The 22,008-nt window shown below is 33.6% G+C and overlaps 1 protein-coding gene across 3 annotated transcripts in view; it reads right to left on the bottom strand.

Moving 5' to 3' along the window:
• Positions 1-22,008, bottom strand: part of LOC150104278 (neuropeptide FF receptor 2-like) — a 54,422-nt gene that overhangs the window by 9,432 nt on the left and 22,982 nt on the right. Inside the window, exon 1 of one of the 3 annotated variants that reach the window (XM_090396946.1) lies at positions 15,280-15,504. The exons of 1 other annotated variant lie outside the window; for it this stretch is intronic. The gene's annotated coding sequence lies outside the window, so the exon portion shown is untranslated. Of the gene's footprint in view, positions 1-14,550; positions 14,634-15,279; positions 15,505-22,008 lie in introns of those variants that run through there. One more of the 3 variants, XM_090396947.1, reaches the window with a different exon arrangement.

Genomic DNA, 22,008 nt, shown 5'->3' with positions numbered 1-22,008 from the left:
ATCATTAACGATGTGCCGACTTAAAACAATATCTACAGGGTGTTGTCAACTGGAAGGGTTTGAGACTCTAAAGTTCAAAGGGACTGGCGAATAATTATCTGTTATATGACAGAAGATGTCGCACAGAAGCTCTTCATCCTCTACATCTAAAGCAATATTTAGGTAATAAATAATTCATAATTATTCAATTAGTTAATTAGATTTTTGATAACATAACGGCCATGATACAGTCATTTACGAGAGTGTCTTATAAAACTGTTATTTTGCTATTGATTGAAATGTATTTTCTCCTTAAATTGTGCTTTCTAACTAGTAGTTTTTCTGTTCTTCCCGAATAAAAACTTTGTTTCCGGGAGAACTAATTCTACCTGATTTTCACTTTAATACAAATAGATGAGAAATTGTGGGAATATAATAAAGATCTGTATTTAAGTTTTGTCGATCTGGAAAAGGCATATGACAAGGTGCCAAGAGAGAAGCTATTCGAAACGCTACAGTTCTATGGTGTCAATGGGGCATTATATCAAGCAATACTTAGTCTTTATTTGAGTTGGAAGTGAGCAGTTATAATTGAAGGAAGTATAGGAAGATGAATTGATGTTAAATCTGGTGTCAGAGAAGGATGTACATTATCCCCTCTGTTATTCATTATCTATATGGATTACAGTATGAAGGAAAGTGGTATTAAACCTGATATCAAAATTAGAGATGTTAATCTCAGCTTTTTACTTTATGCAGATGATGTTATACTTCTAAATAAATACGCTACAAGTCTGAAAGATTCTCTGACTAAATTGAGTAGCTGTTGTAATAGATATGGTATGAAGGTCAGCAATAACAAGACAAAGACAATGAAAAGAGGCAGAAGCATTGAAAATATCAACTGTATTGGGAATGGAGAACTATAGAACAAACAAGTAAAATATTTCAGCTACTTAGGCACAATTTTTAGTGAAGACGGTAAATTAAATATGGAAATAGACAGACAAAATCAACAAAGCTAGTGAGTAGGAAGTCAAGTAAATAAATTTATATGAAATAAGAGAGAAATTAGTCAAAACTCTAAATTAGCTGTGTACAAGAATGTTCAAACCAGATTTAACTTATGAATCTGACAGCCGAGTTAGAAATAAAACACTTGCCCAAAGACAGACCGTAGATATGAGAATCCTGAGAAAGATTAGAGGCGTGAACAGATAACATCAATGGCAATATCATATTAAAAACGAGGATATTAGGAAATAACTGGATTCTTTCCATCCAGGAATGTGTTAGCAGAACTAATCTCAGTGACATGGTCACTTATACAGAATGGGAAAGGAAAGATTAGCAAAACAAGTGTTCTCTGAAAGATTGGCAGGAAAAAGACCCAGAGGAAAACCAAGATATAGGTGGATTGATATAGTAAAAGTGCCTTAGAAGACAGAAATATAAGATCTGATAATGTTGGAGTCTTGGCAGGTAACAGATTGATTTGGAGGAAAATTGTTGATAGGAAGTTAGTAATGATCTAATTTCTTCATAGTGCTATCATAATATCCTGTACACCCCCTTGAGGGTACATTTCAGGAATTCGATGATGATGGTGATAAGTTTACCTCTTCTAGAGGAGCCCAACCACCAGCTTATAAAAAAACACTTTACATACAGCTGATCTTGTACACAGCTAATTTTTTCATCTCCTAGAACAGGTTTCGAAACTACATTTATCCAATCTAAGGACATGGCTGTTATCAACTGAACTACGGCGCCTCTTCCATTTAGTGATAAACCTCAACCGTTCAAACAACAAACAATTTCAATACGAATTATTTTTCTTTATTTAGGCAATTTACTTCCTAGATAGATATGTTCGGAATACTTAATTCGAAAGACGTATTTCTCCTGAAAAGTAACTGTGATGTAAAGGTAAAATCAGTAAGTAAAATCAAATATTTGATTAGCTTAACCAACATTAAATACCGTTTACAAGTCAAATCATATATTAACGTGTCGTCTGTCGGTTATGATTTTAAGCGCTTTCACTTGGGACGTAACTTTGAAGTCATGTGTTATGTTAATTTCTTTATAAATGTCCAAAGCTCTACGAAGATTCCCCCTTTTTAAAAAAAAAAAATAAATAAACACTTAATATATGTTTTGAGAGAGAGCACCATATTCGGGCTTCCTTCTTCACAACCAAATATGCTACTATTTAGACCCAATACCTACCTGAAAAAGCGTAATAAAGCATTTTAACTTAAGGAAACGTGTATAAACTGAAAGAAGAATGCGCCCCATAATACGTGTGGCTGGTATAAGGAGATAGTTTTTATTTATTTATTTTATTTTTTAAACCACCATGCAGTTTTTTTTTCAAAACGAACTGGCAGGAGAAGGAGCGATAATCAGTAGTTATCCAAGAAGAAGAAAAAAAAGAAAATTTCTGAAATGTTCCTCTTCGTCAAATTTACTGTTTTTTTTTTTTCAAGAAATCTGTCTTTTTCAATCACATGCTTCCTAAACCCAATTTCTAAAGTCGTCTACTTCAGTGTTTTCCAAACTATGCGATACATCTTAAAGATGAAATAAGGAGTTTCAGGTGAGAAGTAAAAAATATATATCTTACTTTATTTCTTTTATGATAGATAGCTTAGGCAATAATTATTTTTTTTTCCCTGAAAAATAAACATCTTGTTCTTCTTATGCATTTTTCTATCTGCATTTTTCATTTCAATAATTTCAATCACCTGGATTTTTATAACATTCTGGAAATGGGAATCAGTTATTATCTTCGACTTTTTCTAATGCAGACATCCAAACTGTTTGAACTCTACTAAGCAAATTACTTTTTAGCAAATACTTTTATCTTTTCATATATTTTGTGCTTTTTCTATTGAATGATGATAGCTATATTAGATATAAAATGTCTTTGTAGATTTTAAATTACACTGACTGCTTTAGTTCCATATTAAATTACATCGAAAATTGAAAATGAACTAATCTGGAATAGAGATCGAGTACACTATCGCGTGCTGAATTTCAAAACAATAAATTCCAAGAGATAACGAAAAGCAAGTTTGTCAAATAGAACTGCAATATAGCATAGAAAAAAGTCAGATAGATGACTTTATGAGACTAACGTCACCCCTCAAGAGATCTTTAATAATTATACTTCTTGTCCTTCACAGATTTATTTGTTGTTTAAAATGTTGTCTTTAATAATTACACTTCTTGTCCTCCACAGATTTTATTTGTTGTTTAAAATATTGTCTTACTACCAAAGGGAGTAAGAAGAAAGAAACAAAAAAAATCATCATTTTTTTGTAATTAGTTTTCTTCCTGCAAAAAAAAGTAATGAACATTAAGTTATTGTTCTTTTACTGTTTTTCTAGCCAATAGCGTTTTTTTTTTTCTCAATGCGCTGGCGTACGAGCAGTTGATTCCACCTTACGACAGATGTGAAGGCAATTTCGCTCTGAGCGATAGGTTATCACACGCCTTGGATAGAATGGTAACTTTTTCACGTGGTGCCCCCTGACTTCTGTATCTCACTTTCACTACGATATTAGAAGTGTGTTTGTCTGCACTCTTCTCCACGATATGGCAGCGTCACGAAAAATGAAAGCACTTCCACAATAGAGAACTGGGATCTCCGTTCACTAACAGGAAATAACATGGCAGATTTTTTTCTTTTAAACTTTAGAAACGTCTGATTTCCCACGTGTCTAGGAAAGAAAGAGATATAAAAATTCCAGAATGCCACGCAAGACACATGTGGGTGGTATAAGGAGACAGTTTTATTTTTTTAGAAGACTATGCATATTTTTTCTTAGAAAATGAACTGTCAGAAAGAAGAAGAAATAGTAGTTTTAAATATATTTGGTCTACGTGCTATGCTATATTGGGAAATTGAAATTTCTTGTATGATGCGTTTTGCATTTTCTTCCCTTGCTGATTGTCGTTTTTAGATTAAGGAAGAAAATCCATAAACAGAAATTCGGTTCAAATATATCTGATATTTATGCTTAACGAACTCAGGGTAAATTTATGAATAAATTTGGCAGCAAGTATTTAAAATAATTTCCATCTGTAGCTGTATTAAATATTTTCTTAATACGTTAATTTTTAATCGATCAAAGTAAACTTCTTTCTTTCTTTCATTATTTCTTTATGATAAGAAGCTATCCAAGAAAAGTATGTTATTGAAAAAATCATCTGTCTCAGGAACATTACATTTGTGCCCGCGTAGTCTAATAGATAAGGCGTGTCCCTTCAGATCTGAAGACTGTAGGTTCGAGTCCTAAGGGGACGTTTTTATTTCATTTTTCAGCTTTTCATTTCTAGTCCACACTGGACATTTGTTTTCCATGGGTAATACAGCCTCTCGTATGTAAGAATGATATAAAAATAAAATAAAATAAAATTTAGGTTAAATATGTTCAGTAGCAAAATGGAACAAGGAAAAATATCAGACAAAAGGCTAGTTTTAACATATGAATTTGAGAGTTGGATTAAACGAAAACAGTTGATCGATTGCGCACTAGATTTCGGAGAAAAAAATAGAAGAGTAAAAAGATGCCTAGATGACAGACCTATATTAAAAATGAAAACATCAGAAAAGACAATATTAATCATGAATGTACAAAATAAGTAGTGTTAATCTAAAACCGCTACATAAACGGAATGGAAGATTCAAGATAATAATCTGTGTATTTAAAGCGAAATATCAGACGAAATGGCAGTAAAAGACTCAGAAAGATCGAAATATAAGTAGGTTGATGAAAGCGAATAGTACTTTAGAAAACTGAAATGTAAGAACTGTTCAGATGAGAGACCTTAACGAAAGGGAAAAAAACTGAAGAGACAAATAGGTATTTGGCATTAGTGATAAGATTAAGAGCTATCATTGATTAGCAGACGGTTGATCAGTGATAGCAAGTGATACTGAGAAGTTATCTATATAAGTGATGAAAGCATCTATTCTGTTTCCTATCGCATTATCGATGATTAGTGCTGTTTATGTTCTCAAACGACTTTTCACTGACAAAATATCAAGTTACAACAGAATCAAGATTAGATAACTGGCAAACAGTACAAACTTTACTTTTGAGATCTTCTACACTAAACTGTATTAACTGCATTGACATAAAGGAGATAAAAGTTACTTCAGCAGAATACTTTAAATGATAGATATATGGAATGGTAAGGCAGGTTGCAAAGAAGACTTGAAGGAACTTATTATGAAATTAAAGAAGGAAGTGCTAAATATGGTCTTAAACTTAACCTCAAAACGACAAAAGTTATGACAACATGTGAATTTAATGATTTTGAAGTAGATGGGGAGAAAATGGAAGCAGTTAACAATTTTGTGTTCCTCGGATCCCGAATTGATAAAGATGGTTATTGTAGCGAAGAAGTTAGAAGAATATTATTACTTGAAAAAAAGCAATGATAAATTTAAGCAAGATCTTTAAAGATAAAGATATTAGCCTCACAACAAAAGTCAGAATTGTGAAAGCAATGGCATTCCCTGTGGTGCTGTATGGATGTGAAAGTTGGACCCTGAGAAAGAGTGAAAGAAGGAAGATAGATGCATTTGAATTATGGGTTAGGAGACGCTTACTAAGAATACCATGGACTGCAAATCAAACCAATAAATCAGTGATAGACAGAATAAAGCCAGATTGCTCCCTTGAAGCTATGATAATCAAGCAAAAATTGTCATATTTCGGACATATTATGCGAGCAAATGACAGTCTGGAGAAGAGGAAGACCAAGAATTAGATGGGTGGATGGAGTTAAAGAAGCAACTGGAATGCGCTTGAAGATTCTGAAAGACATGGTCAGGGAGAGACCGGAATGGAGAGTGTATGTTCGTGGAGTCGCCAGGAGTCGAAAACGACTCGCTGCACACACACACACACACACACACACACACACGCACACACACACGCACAATCAGTATACAGTAGTCCACCCCTTATCCGCGGGGAATACGTTCCAAGACACTCCACAGATACCTGAAACCAAGGATAGTACCGAACCCTATATATATATATATATACACTGCGTTTTTTCCTAGATATACATACCTATGATAAAGTTTAATTTATAAATTTAGCACTGTAAGAGATTAACAATAATAACTAATAATAAAATAGAATAATTATAACAACATATTGTAATAAAATTATCTGAATGTGAATGGAATCTTAGCAACCTCAGCACACTTTTTTTTTTTTAATTTATTTTAGGTTTCTCTTTGGCATATTTGAATTGCCAGCATCACTACTCTTACACTTTGGGGTCATTATTAAGTAAAATAAGGGTTACTTGAACACGAGCACTGCGATACCGCGACAGTCTATCTGATAACCGAAAACTACGGCGCAATTCCAGATATTCCTGATTTCCGAAAGGTTGCAAGCCGCGTGTAGCTTTCTTCACCTTTGCAACGAGTTGCCCTGGTGTTGGACTACCTCTGGGATTAGCCGAATTGTCTATTACTAGAAGAAAGAGCCATAGGGCTGGCTTCGTTTCGGCGATGTGAAATCACATAGGAAAATCATCGGCATCCCTGAGTTGCACTACCTACAAGTACTTGATGTAAGTAGTTAAGGCAACTCGGGGATGCCGAGGACTGTATTCTTGTAAGCTCTCAGGTCAACTTACGAAACTTTCATACTTTCTACAAACATTCTATAAACATTGATTATTTCTGAAATTTTCCATTTAATATCTTCGGAGCGGGGTTGACCGCGGATAAGGGGGGGGGACTACGGTACTGTAAATAAATATTAAATACTGCTCTCACATTTCGAGTGGGCTCTAAGAGTTCCCTAAAAATGCTTGACTCAATAAAGAGGAGAGCAATTAGATTGATTATTAACAAATTTCTTACCAACTCACTCCTCCCACTTTCTCAAAGGCGTCTGATTTCTGTAATATGTGCATTCTACAAATATTTCCATGGCAAATGTCCATCTGAAATAGCATAAATAATTCCTCCGCTTAGTACTAAGTCCGTTGGTTGGAATACCTGCAGCTTCCGCCAAACATCCCTTCCCAGTACGCCTTGAAACCCACAGAAAAAATTTCTTTTCCTCCTCCTTCATCCCTGCTACTGCTGTATTGTGGAACACTTTTCCCTTGCTGTGTTTCCTAAGGAATACAATATACAGGCTTTTAAATCAAATGCGAACCTTTCCAAACTCACTACCCACGCACGTACTAACGTACTATATGTTGCTTAACCAACCTCTCTTTTTGGGCACAACATAAAAAAATAAATAAATAAAATAATAAAAATAAAACCAGTTTTCTCTGATTTTTCGCCCATGTTGTATTCTCCTTTGTAGATCTTTGTACGATTGCTTTAAAAACACATCCTTAAATGTATCAGGTAGTTCTCTCTCTCTCTTTTTCTCTGCCATCTTATACACACTTTGACTACTGCTGCAAATCACAATAATTCTACCTGCGGTATTCACTGCTCTTCATATGTTGTTTTTTCTTACATTCTCCCTGATGTCTGTATTTTGAACGAATATTATTTTTAACCCAGAAAGAGTTCAAGGGAACTACTGTTTACAGTTTCACGTGCTGTTGTTATCTAAGGAAGATTAAAAAGGTCTGTTTGTACGTTTTAGTTTGCTGTTGATATTCCCTGCCCCCCCCCCTCTCTCCCTCTCTTCAAACGTGCATATCTTCTTACACAATTCTAAAAAAAATACCACATTCTTCTGAAACTTATATAGTTTTCCTTTTCAGACTTCATAATTTTCTTAACGCATTAAGAGTTGGGATAAGAAGTTTCAAAGATGCAATTTTCTCGTACTTCCTTTATCCAAAGCGTTAAGCAGTGATGCCAAATTTGGCCAAAATTGCAAAGCGAAAATAATGGAATAATGGAATCTTTTCCTTATTTTATTTTTTGCATTTTCTTTAAAATAAACTTTTAAATTTAGTTTGCCTTCTAAAAACATATTTTTAGCACCTTCTGGAGTATATTCTTATGATGCAAGCGTCTACTCTTATTCAATAATGGCACATTGACATTTATGCGGTAGTTGTGGTTATCATTTTTTTAGTAACTTTGTAGTCCTTTCTAGCTTAAATCTCTTTTCTTTGAATTTTATCATGCATCTCTGAAAACTGCATGTTATAACCCCCCCCCCAATATATATCTTCCAAGATGTAATAATGATGGTAAAACGATTTTCATGTTTTGCTGTAATACTAAACGATATGGCACGTCTATGGGATAATAAAATAAAAGGGGAGAAAATGACAAAATGAGGGATGAGATATAAAAATTCCATAAAAAAGATTTTTTTTTTAATCTGTCATCGCTGATAAATTCAGTCGATGTCTAGTCACGTGGTGTAAGTCCGCGGGCTTGTGTAAATACTTCGGTTGGGTTACGATTACAACGAGATAACTGAGACCTAATGTCAAGTGCATTAGGGCTGTTGATTGCATAAATTTTCCAGTAGGTTTGTTAGTTATGAAGGAGTAAGAGAGGCAGACTGAATAAATCAATTTCGTTGAGAAAAAACAAGACAAACAAGTCAAAAACATGGACTTATGCCATCTTCGTAGGAGAGACTTAAAAATTCACTTTGCAGAGAAGAAGCAGCATTTAAAATAAGGTTATTACTTATTTTATGCTTAATATAAAACTCTGAGAAAGTCCGAAATGATTAAAAAGAATTACTGCAAAGGCCTCAGGTATGGCATATACACTAGTGGCCAAAATTGTGGAAACCTTTTGGAAAAAGTGTATTTCTGAGGTTTGATGGCTCATAACACCACTTTTATTTTGGAGTAATACCATAAAATTATATATCAATGGAAACATAATTAATCATTAATGTAATGCAATAACTTTTATGAAGGATTTTTTTTTATCAGAACAGCAGTTATAAAGAAGAAAAGTGAAACACATAGAAAAAATGAGATATACAAAAATTATCACAATGTGAGTTAATACTTAGTTGGGTAACCTTTAGTGTTAATTACGGCCTTACAACGCCTTCCCACGGAGTGAACCACGTTTTTCAGTTCTGCAGCTGTTATAATGTGAAACCAAGATTGAATTATTGCTTCTATTAACTGGGTTTTATTGGTGGGTTGCTTCTGACTAACAAGTTTCTTTAGTCGGCTCCATAGATTTTCGTTCTGAGTTATTCCCAGGCCGTTCCAGCAGTGGAATATGATTATCCTGAAACTACTTTTTGCACACAGCAGCAACATGACATGGAGCTGAATCCTGTTGAAATATAAATGCTTCATTATCTTGGAAAAGATCACGTGCGGAAGGCTTCAGTTTGGGCTCAAGTATTTCATTTATGTATTTTTGGACATTTATATTCCCATTAATCACGCAAATTCTGCCCACACCTTTTGATGTCATATAACCCCAGATCATAACACTAAGTGGGTGTTTCACGGTAGGTGTAATGCAATCAGGATGCAAATCTTCTCTGATTCTTCTACTTACGTATTTTATGCCATCACTACCAAACAGGGAGATTTTGGTCTTATCACTCCAAATAACACTGTCCCATTGTTCGGCTGTCCAGTTAACATGGGTTTTAATCTTTTCAACGTTTAGAGATAAAAATGGCTTTTTGTTAGTGGAATTCTAGCATTTAGACCACATTCCTGCAGTCTGCGCCGAACAGTCCTTGCACTCAACTTCACATTGTATTTCTCCATTTCATCTTGTATACAACGAGATGATTTTATTCTATCACGTAGGCACAGTCTTTCAATTCTTCTATCATCACTTGCTGTTGTGCACCTTTTCCTGCCTTTACCAGTCTGGTTTTGTAGTGACTGAGTCTCCTTATACCTATTCAAAAATTTAGAAATGCCACCTTTGGTTAAGTTTTTACCAATTTTTCTTCTAATTTCTTCATAACTATAGCCTTGTTCACTTAATAGCACTATTTTACATCGCTTTCTGGATGACCAGTCAACTTTTGCGTCATTTCTTTAATTTTGTTACGTTTTACAAGCTCACTAAATGAATGAACAACAACAACAAAAAAAAAAAAAACCAGCTTGATAGCAATCACATAACACTGACAAATGTCCTCCTCTCAGCTCCAATGCATGACATCAATAGCTGAATCCTACTGTGACCTTATTGGCTGATTGCCCAAACAAGATGACACCTGATTCGCTCTCTAAATACTCATACACATTAGCTACATTCAAATGAAGAAAAGCTACTTCATATCAATCTAAGCAAGTTATGCTTCTTTTTTATGGTTATTTGACTATAACTTTTCATAGAATACAAATAATTGAACAAACTTTGTTGCATTTCATTCGTGATTAAGTTATCTTTCCATTGATATATACTTTTACGGTATTACACCAAACATAAGTGGTGTTATGAGCCATCAAACCTCAAAAATACACTTTTCCAAAAGGTTTCCACAATTTTGGCCACTAGTGTAAGTCTAATTTTTGAACTAGTGTATCGCAGAAATTTTACGTTTCCTGATTTTTCATCACTAGATACGGTGAATATTAAAGATAGTTTTTGCAATGTTTATTTTGACCTATCGAGGAGTCGTCTTTGATTCAGGAGAATTGATTTTGAGGCAATTTTCGAATTCGTTTCTTCTTATAATCAGCCTATATACTACATGCATTTTTGATGTTGTATATAGCAAACCAACAGGGGAGGAGAGGAAAATATTATTTATACAACTGCTATTTAATCTAGATATATCTGGAGATAAAAACAAAGTTATTTGAATGTCTGGAATCAATTGTTAACGGGATCATTAGACAAAATTGTCATATCCCCACATGCCCTGAGGGCACAGAGGTCTGACATACGTCAGTTTACAGGCCGAAGTTAACCTTTGAGAATGACCAGTCCTTAGCAGAGCGCCAGCAGCATCAAACGATTGGGCCCTTCTAATACTAACCGCACTCAGACTTGCTTAACTTTTTGTCTGAGCCATTAGTAGCAGAGACTATACCAATCGACCAATCTTTGCTGGCATTACACAAACTAAATGGGGAAAACAAAATTATTAAAATGGTTAGTAATGATTGGTGAAAGAGTATTTCGGTTTCTTTATTATATTAAAATCAGACTAAATAACAGTTGTATAAATAATACTTTTTTCCCTCCCCTGGGGAAGGGAGGAAAGTATTATTAAATTCATTAAATTAATCCAACTTTGTCCAACTTTCTCTGTTTTAAGATTGAGAACAATCGTCTCCTGAGATTTAGGGCAGTAGAACGATCCTTAGAGGCCTTTTCGCTTTCATTATAAGTAAATCTAATTAAGAGTTATGTTGGTTTGCTGTAAATGTCAGCTAATCTCTTTAACTTCCCCAACTCTGTTTCAGTGATGTATGAAATACTAGCTATCAAGTAAGCTTATACAACTCCCGTACTAATAGACCTGTCATAGTTGTTCGTTTTGATGGAAAATAAAGGAAATGAACCACAGCTGCTGTCACACAGCACCCTTAATGGAGAGTCTTCCAAGAATAGCCCCGTTATTGTTTATTTTATTTGGTTATGTTGTTATTTATTTATTTCATTTGTGAGAGTTGTCATAGTCATAAAATTATTCTTCTAAAAGAATATTTGGATATCCTCAAAATATAACTTTTTTAAGCGCCTCGTCTAAATTACTATGTTTTCATTTGCTAACTTTATCGATTATTTTTCGTTCTTGACCTTTAAAAGAGTAATAAACTTTCACGCAAAGAGTTGCAGTGTTTTATCAGACATTCGTGCCCATCTCTTATGATTTTAGACTACATGTCTTTCAAAAAATTTTCAAATTTGCGCTATCCAAATAAAATACCTGTATCTCTAATTTTTGGAGAGATGTCTACAAATAGGAGTATTAGTTAGGCGATTGCTTTGACGATGTTCAGATAAAAATAAGTATAAAAGCTTAGGTTATCTCTTATATATGTAAAAATGTAATGTGTCAGTCCTCCTTTATGTGAACGCAAACTGATGTTTCAATGAATATTCCACTGTTTTTTTTTTTTTTTTAAACACTGCAACTCTTTACGTGAAAGTCAAACATAAAATTCGACTATTTCATGTTTCTCTTTTTTTAATATAATTTTTTAAAAGAAGTTTACTGGATACCATAGCACTCCAACACAACATTTCTTTATTGGTTTCCAATCAAAAGTTTTCTTTCCAAGTGCTTTAAAAATATAATTTACATCCGTTATTTAACATAAGGAATATTTAATCATTTAAAAGATTTTAAAAGGTTTTTGAGATTAATTCAGCTCCCTTATCTCAATATTTTCTGCACCATATCTTGTAGAAAGAATACTGAAAAGAGAATTGAAGACTTCACCTCGTTTATTGACCACCATTCTCCATTTTGTTTCGACCACTGAACAAATGATCTCAATATTATTAATATTCAAAAAATTTCAGACTTAATCTAATATTACACACCTAATTCGTTATAAAAATTACATTAAATAAAGAAAAACACCAAATAGCCCAATTTTATCATTCTATACCCACCATAGCTTCAAATACATAAAATTTGACTATTTCATGTTTATCTTTTTTATTAATGCAATTTTCTAAATAAAAATTTTAATTCTAAATAATATTTATGGCTTTGTTCGACTCAAACACTGACCTCTCGAAGGGCATGCTTATCAAAAAGCATTATCTATTGTTGTGATAGAGGTAACATCTACTCATATCATGAAATGGAAATTTTGATTATTATTATTATTATCATTATAGAAAGAAAGAGGCGACACAGTAAGTGAAATGAATATTTTCATCTAAATCAGTGTTTCTCAATGTTTTTTGGATCATGCCCCACCTCAGTGTCTCAAAGATTTTGATGCCCTACCACCTCCACTCTAGCATAATAGTCAGCCAAGTTCTGAAAAAGTATAATATAAATATGTATATATACATTTTCTAATTGCCCCCCCCCCCCCCCAAATATTCAAATTGCTCCCCTGTGGGACGTACATCCCCACGTTGAGAAACACTGATCTAAATCATACCTTTTTTTAAATGCCATATAAATTTCTCTAAAATCAGTCACATAGCAACTTTCAAAATAATAAAATACCAATTGAAGAAGAGTGGAAGAAATTATGGTAATTATTACTTATGGGAAAAATAAAAATGCAAAAAAAAATGCCAAAATATTTTGATCCAAAGATCGCTTTCATGGTAGCTTTAACGGCTTAGAGTAGAACCGGATAATTCTTTTTCAGTACGTTTATTGGATGCCGACTTAAACAATCTAACGCTCGATAAACTATTCAAAAATGTTAATATATATTGAAATAAGGAATTATTATAAATTACTACGAGAAGTGAAAACTGATGCTTCCATAGCGTAGTCGGGACTGAATGGAATTACAGTTGAGGTAACTAAATTCATCAGGTCAGGCTCTTTTACAGAGGAGTTAATCTTTGTTTTATGGAGGAAGAAATCCTTTCCTTACGAGACTCGAAATTATCTTTAGTACAAAAGTTGTACTAAAGATAATTTCGTCTCATGTCCTAGATAGGATGAATTCAGACCTGCGTCTTTCAGACGAAGATCATATGTTGCGGTAGAAAAGGCTGCAGAATTTTACTTCCAAAGGGGTTTCTTCTTTAAAACAGAAAAACTGGCCAGAGAATAACCACAGTTGTCGAATGCTTGCAATTTGCCGGCTTGGTCTGTCAAATGGCTAACATACCCGTTTTCCCCACCAACAAACAGTGTATGTTCGAATCCCACAACGGGTGTGGATCTTTGTTATCGTCTTCAGGTGGGAAATGATACCCCTGGTGTGAGACCACCATCTCTTTAACTAGATGTCTGAATAGCTAAAGTAAGTTTTATATTTTGTATCTGAAGCAGGGTTTCTGGATAATATAAAAAAAAATATTTACAAAATGAATAAAATAATAAATTTCTAGTCCACCCATGGCTCTAATGTACTGCAGGTTAACAACGTTCGTGGGTGGTTTAGACTTAGACAATTAAAATAGGATTAGTATTCAACAGCAAAATTTTATTTTAAGAGATTCAAATATTGGGTCGTAACAGGTCGTTCGGTTTATTATATAAATAGAAGAGGCGATTACAAAATTTAAGTTATTAACATAATTATTTAAAACTGTTGAAAGTAACACTAGTTTATAATAAATTTAGTTTAATCCTTTATCCAAGTGTAAGCAAACAAAGTTTGCGCTTGAAAATATCTTCAGGACTGAGATACGGTAGTGCAAAACCAAAGGTGGACCAAGCCCTCATCACTTCTTGTCTCAGTATCTCCCATAATGCAAAGCACATCTCCTTGCGGGCATGTATAGCAGTATATACATGCGTGCGGAAAGACGTTTTTCCAAGCTTAAACTGATTAAAAATTCTTTGGAAACAGGGTGTATACTATACTAGACCAACCAAGAAAGATTGGTTGGTCTAGCTACTATATTGATAGAGGCGAACATAGCTTAATTAAGAAGAGCTTATAAACAGTTTTATTATGCGATATCCCAGAAGCAGAAGCAATAAGAGAGGTCATATTTACCTATAGGAGTTGCCAACAGGTGTACCACCTTATTATTGAATTACTCTGGATTTAGAGAAAGATGTTGGAAGTTTATTTTTTCACTTGGTTAGACTATAATAAATTTAGTTTAATCCTTTATCCAAGTGTAAGCAAACAAAGTTTGCTCCTGAAAATATCTTCAGGACTGAGGTAAGGTAGTGCAACACCAGACAACTCCGAGCAAAGCTGCTGAGACAAGGAGTGATGAGGGCTTGGTCCACCTTTTCTCGGAGTTGCCTGGTGTTGCACTACCTTACCTCAGTCTTTACTCTACGGGGATATCGCATAATAAAACTGTTTATAAGCTCTTCTTAATTAAGCTATGTTCGCCTCTATCGATATAGTTGCTAGACCAACCAATCTTTCTTGGTTGGTCTAGTATAGTATACACCCTGTTTCCAAAGAATTTTTAATCAGTTTAAGCTTGGAAAAACGTCTTTCCGCACTTGTTATGGAATTGTAACAGGAATTGTTAGTGTAGGGACGGCGCCTACCGCAATATGGCTGAACGAGCACCCTTATCAAGCCGCGCCGTGAGGCAGCTGCCTCTATGCTACACCCTATAGACGGGACTGTTTACGGTCGTTTCATTTGGGCACTTTTCCTCATTTATGCAGACTGATGGATGAAGTTCCTTCGAATTTGAACATAGTCAATATTTAATAATGTTTAAATATTTAATGTTTAATAATCAAACAGCAATCTTACCTCGTGGATCTGTTTTCCATATCTAACATTATGGATAATAAAATAAGCTAAGAATAGCTTAAACATAATCAGATATGGCGAAGGAATAAGGATTTTTTTAAAGGATATATATATATAGCTTTCTCGAACTGTGCTTGTATTAACCTGAAGATGGGCACAGGAATAGTTAGCGTGAAATTTAAAAATAGCGCACTGTAGAAAAAAAAAAAAAAAAAGAGAGAGAGAGAGAGGGGAAGTATAATTCTGATACTCTACTCGAAACGTTTTAGCCGTTAAGCCTGGAGCACCGTAAATGCAATAAGTTGCACTTGCACCCTGCGGTAGTTATTGCACAACCTTGTAAGTTCCTGGTTATGAAAGTAAACAGTACTCTATTACGTATTTCCTACTTCCGGGAGGATAAAACGAAATGGAACATTACGTGTTTATCTAATAAAAATGCGATATATAGAATAATATTAAATGAACGTCAGAAATGCTTCATATTTGTGAACACGAATAATAAAGCTAAAAATTTCTTAATATAATATATATATATATACTGAGGAATATATACACTTAATAAATATATACTTATTTCTTTGGGTTTAATAAAAAGTGATATTCAGTTATTTCATTATACTCTACTAGTAAACACTGATGATCTGATCTTGAATTTTAGTATTCTTTATCAAAAGACAAGATAACATTGTTATTTGAAAAGTAATATCAAAATGTTTCAGATGATTTCTGCATTAGGCATTTAATAAATTAGTAATGGCGCTTAATTGCATAATTCAACTCACTTAAGTTATTCGTGATACTGCTCACAGTTTAAAAAAAAAACGTCATTTGAAATGAATAATTGATAACTGGATGGCATGAATAATGACTCGGGAAAAAGCCTAAGAATATTTCCTTCGCTTATAAAAATGCTCTTTCTTGGAGCCGTTAGCTCACTCTAGAAGGAAAAAGTATAGGGAAAAAAAAGGTCGTAGGTTCTAAAACTTTGAAACCCATCCAGGAATTCAGGCGATTTTGTGAAACACCCAGTAAGTTAAATTACGTGAGTAATTTAACTCACTGAATGTGTAAGAAAAATGTATGCAAAGTATGAAAAAATAAATTTGTTATTGTTTGATGAATGTCATTATCAGGAATTCATCAGTTTCAGAAAATAGACAACTCCAGTGAACAAATTCCACCACCATTTGAGAATTTGTGCACGACGCCTAAATGAGGCGTAGCAAACTTCATACCCCGGATCTCTTCACTATTTTGTTTTTTAGCGGCGAAATGGTATTTATAGAAACTTACCTCAATTTAGATTTTCAGATCAGTCAGTCTCTCTCTCTCTCTCTCTCTCTCTCTCACACACACACACACACACACACACACACACACACACACACACACACACACACACACACACACACACACACACACACACACACACACACACAGACGACATGATAACTGTACTTTTAGTTAGTGCCTTCATGCATGCAGGATTTTCTGTATATATAGGATGTAATGCTTGAGGTATTAATGGTGATTCTTTGTCATAACTTCATAACGTTTCATTGATTACTACGATACTGTCTTTAATAACGACATTTTCTTTTATAAATTCTCAAGATATATCCACTTAAGACAAATTGTCATATATCTTCTCAAAATATTCAGTAACATATGAATTTATTGTTATTATTTTTTAGTTTTCAATGTATTTTCCATCATTTTCGTTACAACAATGATATCCCTAGGTCCTCTTTGGTTAAAGCAGCGATTTTGATCTACATTCATTACTTGAATGACTTTCTAAAACTCTTTATACTGTATACGATCCATTATAAACTCTGTTAGTTGTGCTTTCTTTCAGCAATAGTTTTCGAAGAACAGTTTATTCATGTGTTTAAATCAAAACCATGCATAGAAACCATATATATATATATATATATATATATATATATATGGTTGAAGTATTTATATATATATATATAATTTATATATATATATTTATATATATATATATAATTTATATATATATTTATATATATATATATAAAGTTTTTTACCTTGGGTATAATATATGTTAAAGATACCGAGCTATTTTAAACCTGGTTTTTACTCTATTTCCCAAGTAAGCAAACAGACAAATAAGTCAAGTTTGCGCCTGCACGAAATGCAAGTCTAAGTGACCCGTAAAGTAGTACAAGTCTAGGCAACTCGTGGTAAAGTTGGAATAAACTGTGATCACTATTCTTAATATTTACCATTAATGCAAAGCCCATCTCCTTGAGAAGATGTATGATGCTATGCATTAAAGGCAAGGGGGTCACTTCCCAGACCGGTTTCGACCTTTATTGAAGTCTCATCAGTGGGAGCCAGGCTAGGAAATACCAAGGTTAAGTAATACAGAGCTTATAAGTATTTTACCAAAACAAGTTAACAAAAGGTGCTTTGACCTTATTAAATAAAAATCTCAGGATGAGAGATAGATGTAGAAGTTTTTTACCTTGGGTATAATATATGTTAAAGATACCAAGCTATTTTAAAACTGGTTTTTACTCCATTTCGCAAGTAAGCAAACAGACAAATAAGTCAAGTTTGCGCGTGCAAGTAATGCAAGTCTACATCTATCTCTCATCCTGAGATTTTTATTCATCCTGAGGAAAGTGAATGGGGATGAATCCACCTTTTTCATTAACCATTTACCACGAGTTGCCGCAGACTTGCACTACGTGCAGGCGCAAACTTGACTTACTTGTCTGTTTGCTTACTTGGAAAATAGGATTAAAAACCAAGTTTATATAAAATTACTTGATGTCTTGAATTCCTTATTAAATTAAAAAAAATGTTAGCCTTACTTACTCATTGCATCAAGTCTGGATACTTAAGATTTCAAGACGCTATCTACAAGCAAAATCATAGTACAGCAATGGGTAATCCTTTATCTCCTGTACTTGCCAACATTTATCTGGAAGATTTTGAAGTTAATTCTATCTCTTCCTATTCCTTAGCACCTAGAATTTGGAAACGATATGTGGACGACATTTTCCTCATTTGGAGCCATGGACGTGATTCTCTCCTTGATTTCCTTGAACATCTCAATAGTCAACACCCGAATATCCAATTCACGGCTGAGTTTGAAACTAATGGTTCCCTGCCTTTGCTGGACGTGAAACTGACCCGTTCTTCTAAAAAACTTAAAATTTCGATGTTCAGAAAACCTACACACACCAGTAGACATCTCCATAGTCAGTCCCATAATTTCTCTCCTCAGACGTGGAATTATATCTACTTTGGGACATAGAGCTCGCTCTCTTCTTGACTATCCAGATGAACTTCGTAAAGAAATCAATTTTCTTAGATCTACTTTCAGACTGAATGGTTATTCTCGAAAAATTACTAAAAATTCCTTTTTAATAATTTTTAATGAAAATTACTTTTTAATGAAAAAGAAATGAATAATATTAAAGGCAATATATCTATACAATACATAAGCTCAGTTTCTCAAAACATATAACATTAGAACTTTATTTACTCCGCCTCCTAAGATCCGTTCTCTAGTGAGCCGTCCAAAGTCTAGCCATCACAACCTAAAATATCCCGGTGTATGCAAGATATTGTGTGAATGCGACATTCCTTACTTTGGCCAGACGGATAAGTCTATTGAATTGCGTATGGAGGAGCACAGTAGGGACATCACTTACAAGAGAACACGTGCCAGTGCTTTATCCAGCCATATCGTTTTTTCTGCCGATTCAGATGATCAAAACCATACTCATACAATCCTTTGGGATAGATCTAACAACATTTTCCGTTGCCATGACGAATTGGAGAGAAAAATTGTAGAATCTAGAGAAATCATCCTCAACCCTGTACATTTAAATAATAATTTAAGCTATAACCTCCCAGACTGTCATTCTGCTGTGATCAAATACTGGCGCTCACCCAACAATGTGGCCAACGAAGGAACAGCTTTGAATAAGTTAAATACAACGTTTTCACGTTAAATATGCATAGTGACTTTTCTGTGCTGTTCACAGTTTTTATCTTCAATGTTTCATGTTTTTTTCGTTTCTTTTAAAACCACCTGAAGAAGGCTGTAAAAAGCCGAAACTAGTTATGTGATACTATTAAACCTTTTTCCTTTTTTCTCAGTTTATGTCATTCAATTCTTTTAAAAAATATGTTTAACAACCGAATAAATGAACCTCCATGCATATATATATACCGTATATATATATATGGTTGCTTTGCATATATATATATATATATATATATATATATATATATATATATATAAGGAGTAAAAGATAAATTAGCCGCGCCGCACAGAAGAGCATTTAAGCCAGTCTTAACATATCGGTTAGAATACAGCGTTAGCAATAAAACATTTGAAATGAAGTTCTTACAAGGAAAGCTAAAAAAGAAAAAAAAACACTTCTAGAAAAAGAAAAGTGTCAAATATATAGAAATGTTATTTACGCATCATGATATCAAAGTTGAATGTAAAACAATTTTGTTTTGGTTCTGTAGACAGACCCATTATTGGAGGAATTTGTTTTTGTTCTGACTAATTAAAGGCTGTTTTCCTGTGTGTGATGGCACTCCTGAAATCCTTCTATCGACAAGAATATTTACGAATTTCCAATGACCTTATTTTTTCGCCTTATGCAGCTAATTTGCTGCATAAGTCCAAAAATAATTTCATTGTTTAAATCTTGTCTGCTGGAAAATTTTTATCTTTAAGAGAGAGAGATTTCGATAGTTAAATAATAATCTTACACATACCAGCTGTATCGCGCTATCTGGAGAAAAGTGAATTGAATTTGTATTTAAATATCCTAATTTTGCAATTAATTAAAAACAGGGAGTGATTACGTAGAACTTTATTCATGTGAAATTCTGAAATGTATGAATTGATTTCTAGAGGAAGGAATTAAATGGGATTAATAACAAAAATTGAAATTTACTGAACAGGAAAATAAGAAAGATCTAAACATCATAAGAAGCTTTCCAGAAAATAAAATTCTTTATGAAATGCAGAAACACTTCACGAAGCAGATGGCATTTTTCGATATTTAGTGAAAAGAGGGATTGGATATTGAAATAGCTTGGGATGCTTTTTGTGGGGATATTTAAAGTATAGATTTTCGATGTTGTTGTTGTAGTAAGGTTTCGTTGTCTCCATAATGTGTACTATTGTTCACTGTGTGAACATTAAATGAAAACAAAGTAACAGCTAACGCTGCTATCAAGTTTAAATTTCACATACAATATTTCATTTATTTACATATATTCAGTGGCAGCCCTTAATGGACGAGCCGCCACTGCACTGCATATATTGCTAACAGTATCATCACTAGAACCTTTAGCGTTCGAGTACGCGAATGCACTATTATATCAACAAGACCCCTCTTCACACACACACACACACACACACACACACACACACACACACACACACACACACACACACACACACACACACACACACACACACACACACATACACTCATTTCTCTGTGTATGTATCAGACCACCACTCTACTTATTGTATAGCGCCTCCGTTACGTTGCATAACGTTTCTTTTATGCAACTTACGGTGCATAAACGAAACGATTGATCTTCAGGATTTATTAAGGATTTCCACTTCAAGATTTGCTGAGGATTAAGGATCTGCTCTTCATGTTAAGGTTAAGGATTTACTCTTAAGATGGAAAGAATTGGCTTCCAATCTCGCCTAAGAGGAACCTTTAAAAGTGATTGTCAGATGAAAGCGATTTGTCCGTCTCATAACAGTTCCCTCTCAGTTAACTGGAAATTTAATTCATAATTTTAACTATTACCTAAATAAAAGAAAAAAAAACTAGATTCCTATATTCTAGCTCTTGTTAAATTTAATTAACGGCTGTGCACAATATTGATTATAATCTCGTGCTGCTAATCGAGAATCTTTAAGTAGTTGTAGCTATGTAAGATAGTTGAGTTTAATCAAACCAAAGAAAAAACTTTACTGAATGTTAACTTTAGTTTCTTTCAGCCGTGTACACTTAAACCACTTTGAATCCAAGCTATTAGGTCTGTGATGTGATGCATAAGAAATATTTTTTCCAGCATGTTGCATAATCACAGCAATTTTAAAGTTAATATACAGGAAAACTCTCTCTCTCTCTCTCTCTACATGATAGCGAGAATTTTTATAGTGCTCAAGCGAGTCCAAACTTTATAATAACAGCAGCGTTTAATTTAAGAAATTAAACAGCAACAATAACAATAACTTTCTCTTCCTCTTGCTCACCCGAAGAATGTTTTTTTGGAATTTAATTAAAGAGGAGATCTGCAAACTTTTAAAGTTTCTGTTTTTTGTAACACTTGGTAAATTTAGAGGCTGAAATATGAGTAGCAGCCAGTATCACTATTTTTTAATATATACTTCTGAGCTAATATATACCTATATCTTTTTTCTCTTTTTTGTATTCTATGAATATTGAACAGAATCAAAATAGAAAGATTTAGAATATATTGAAAAATTAAGCTCACTCGAGTTTCCTATATAGACCTATTATGTAGAATGTTCGAAAATTAATTTATTTTGGATTTCGATGGTAAAACTGAGTTCAATATCTAACGGTTCATGTTTTATACGAAAATAAATACTGCATATCAGTAGCAAAATTAAAGCGGCTCTGTTGTAGTAAATAAATCCGAGGGTAAACTTCGAAGTTTTTAATTATTTCT

Source organism: Typopeltis vanoorti, chromosome 8 (assembly GCF_054136105.1).
Source record: "Typopeltis vanoorti isolate ZY-2024b chromosome 8, IOZ_Tvanoo_1.0, whole genome shotgun sequence".
NCBI lineage: Eukaryota > Metazoa > Arthropoda > Arachnida > Uropygi > Thelyphonidae > Typopeltis > Typopeltis vanoorti.
This window is presented reverse-complemented; position numbering and strand designations above follow the sequence as displayed.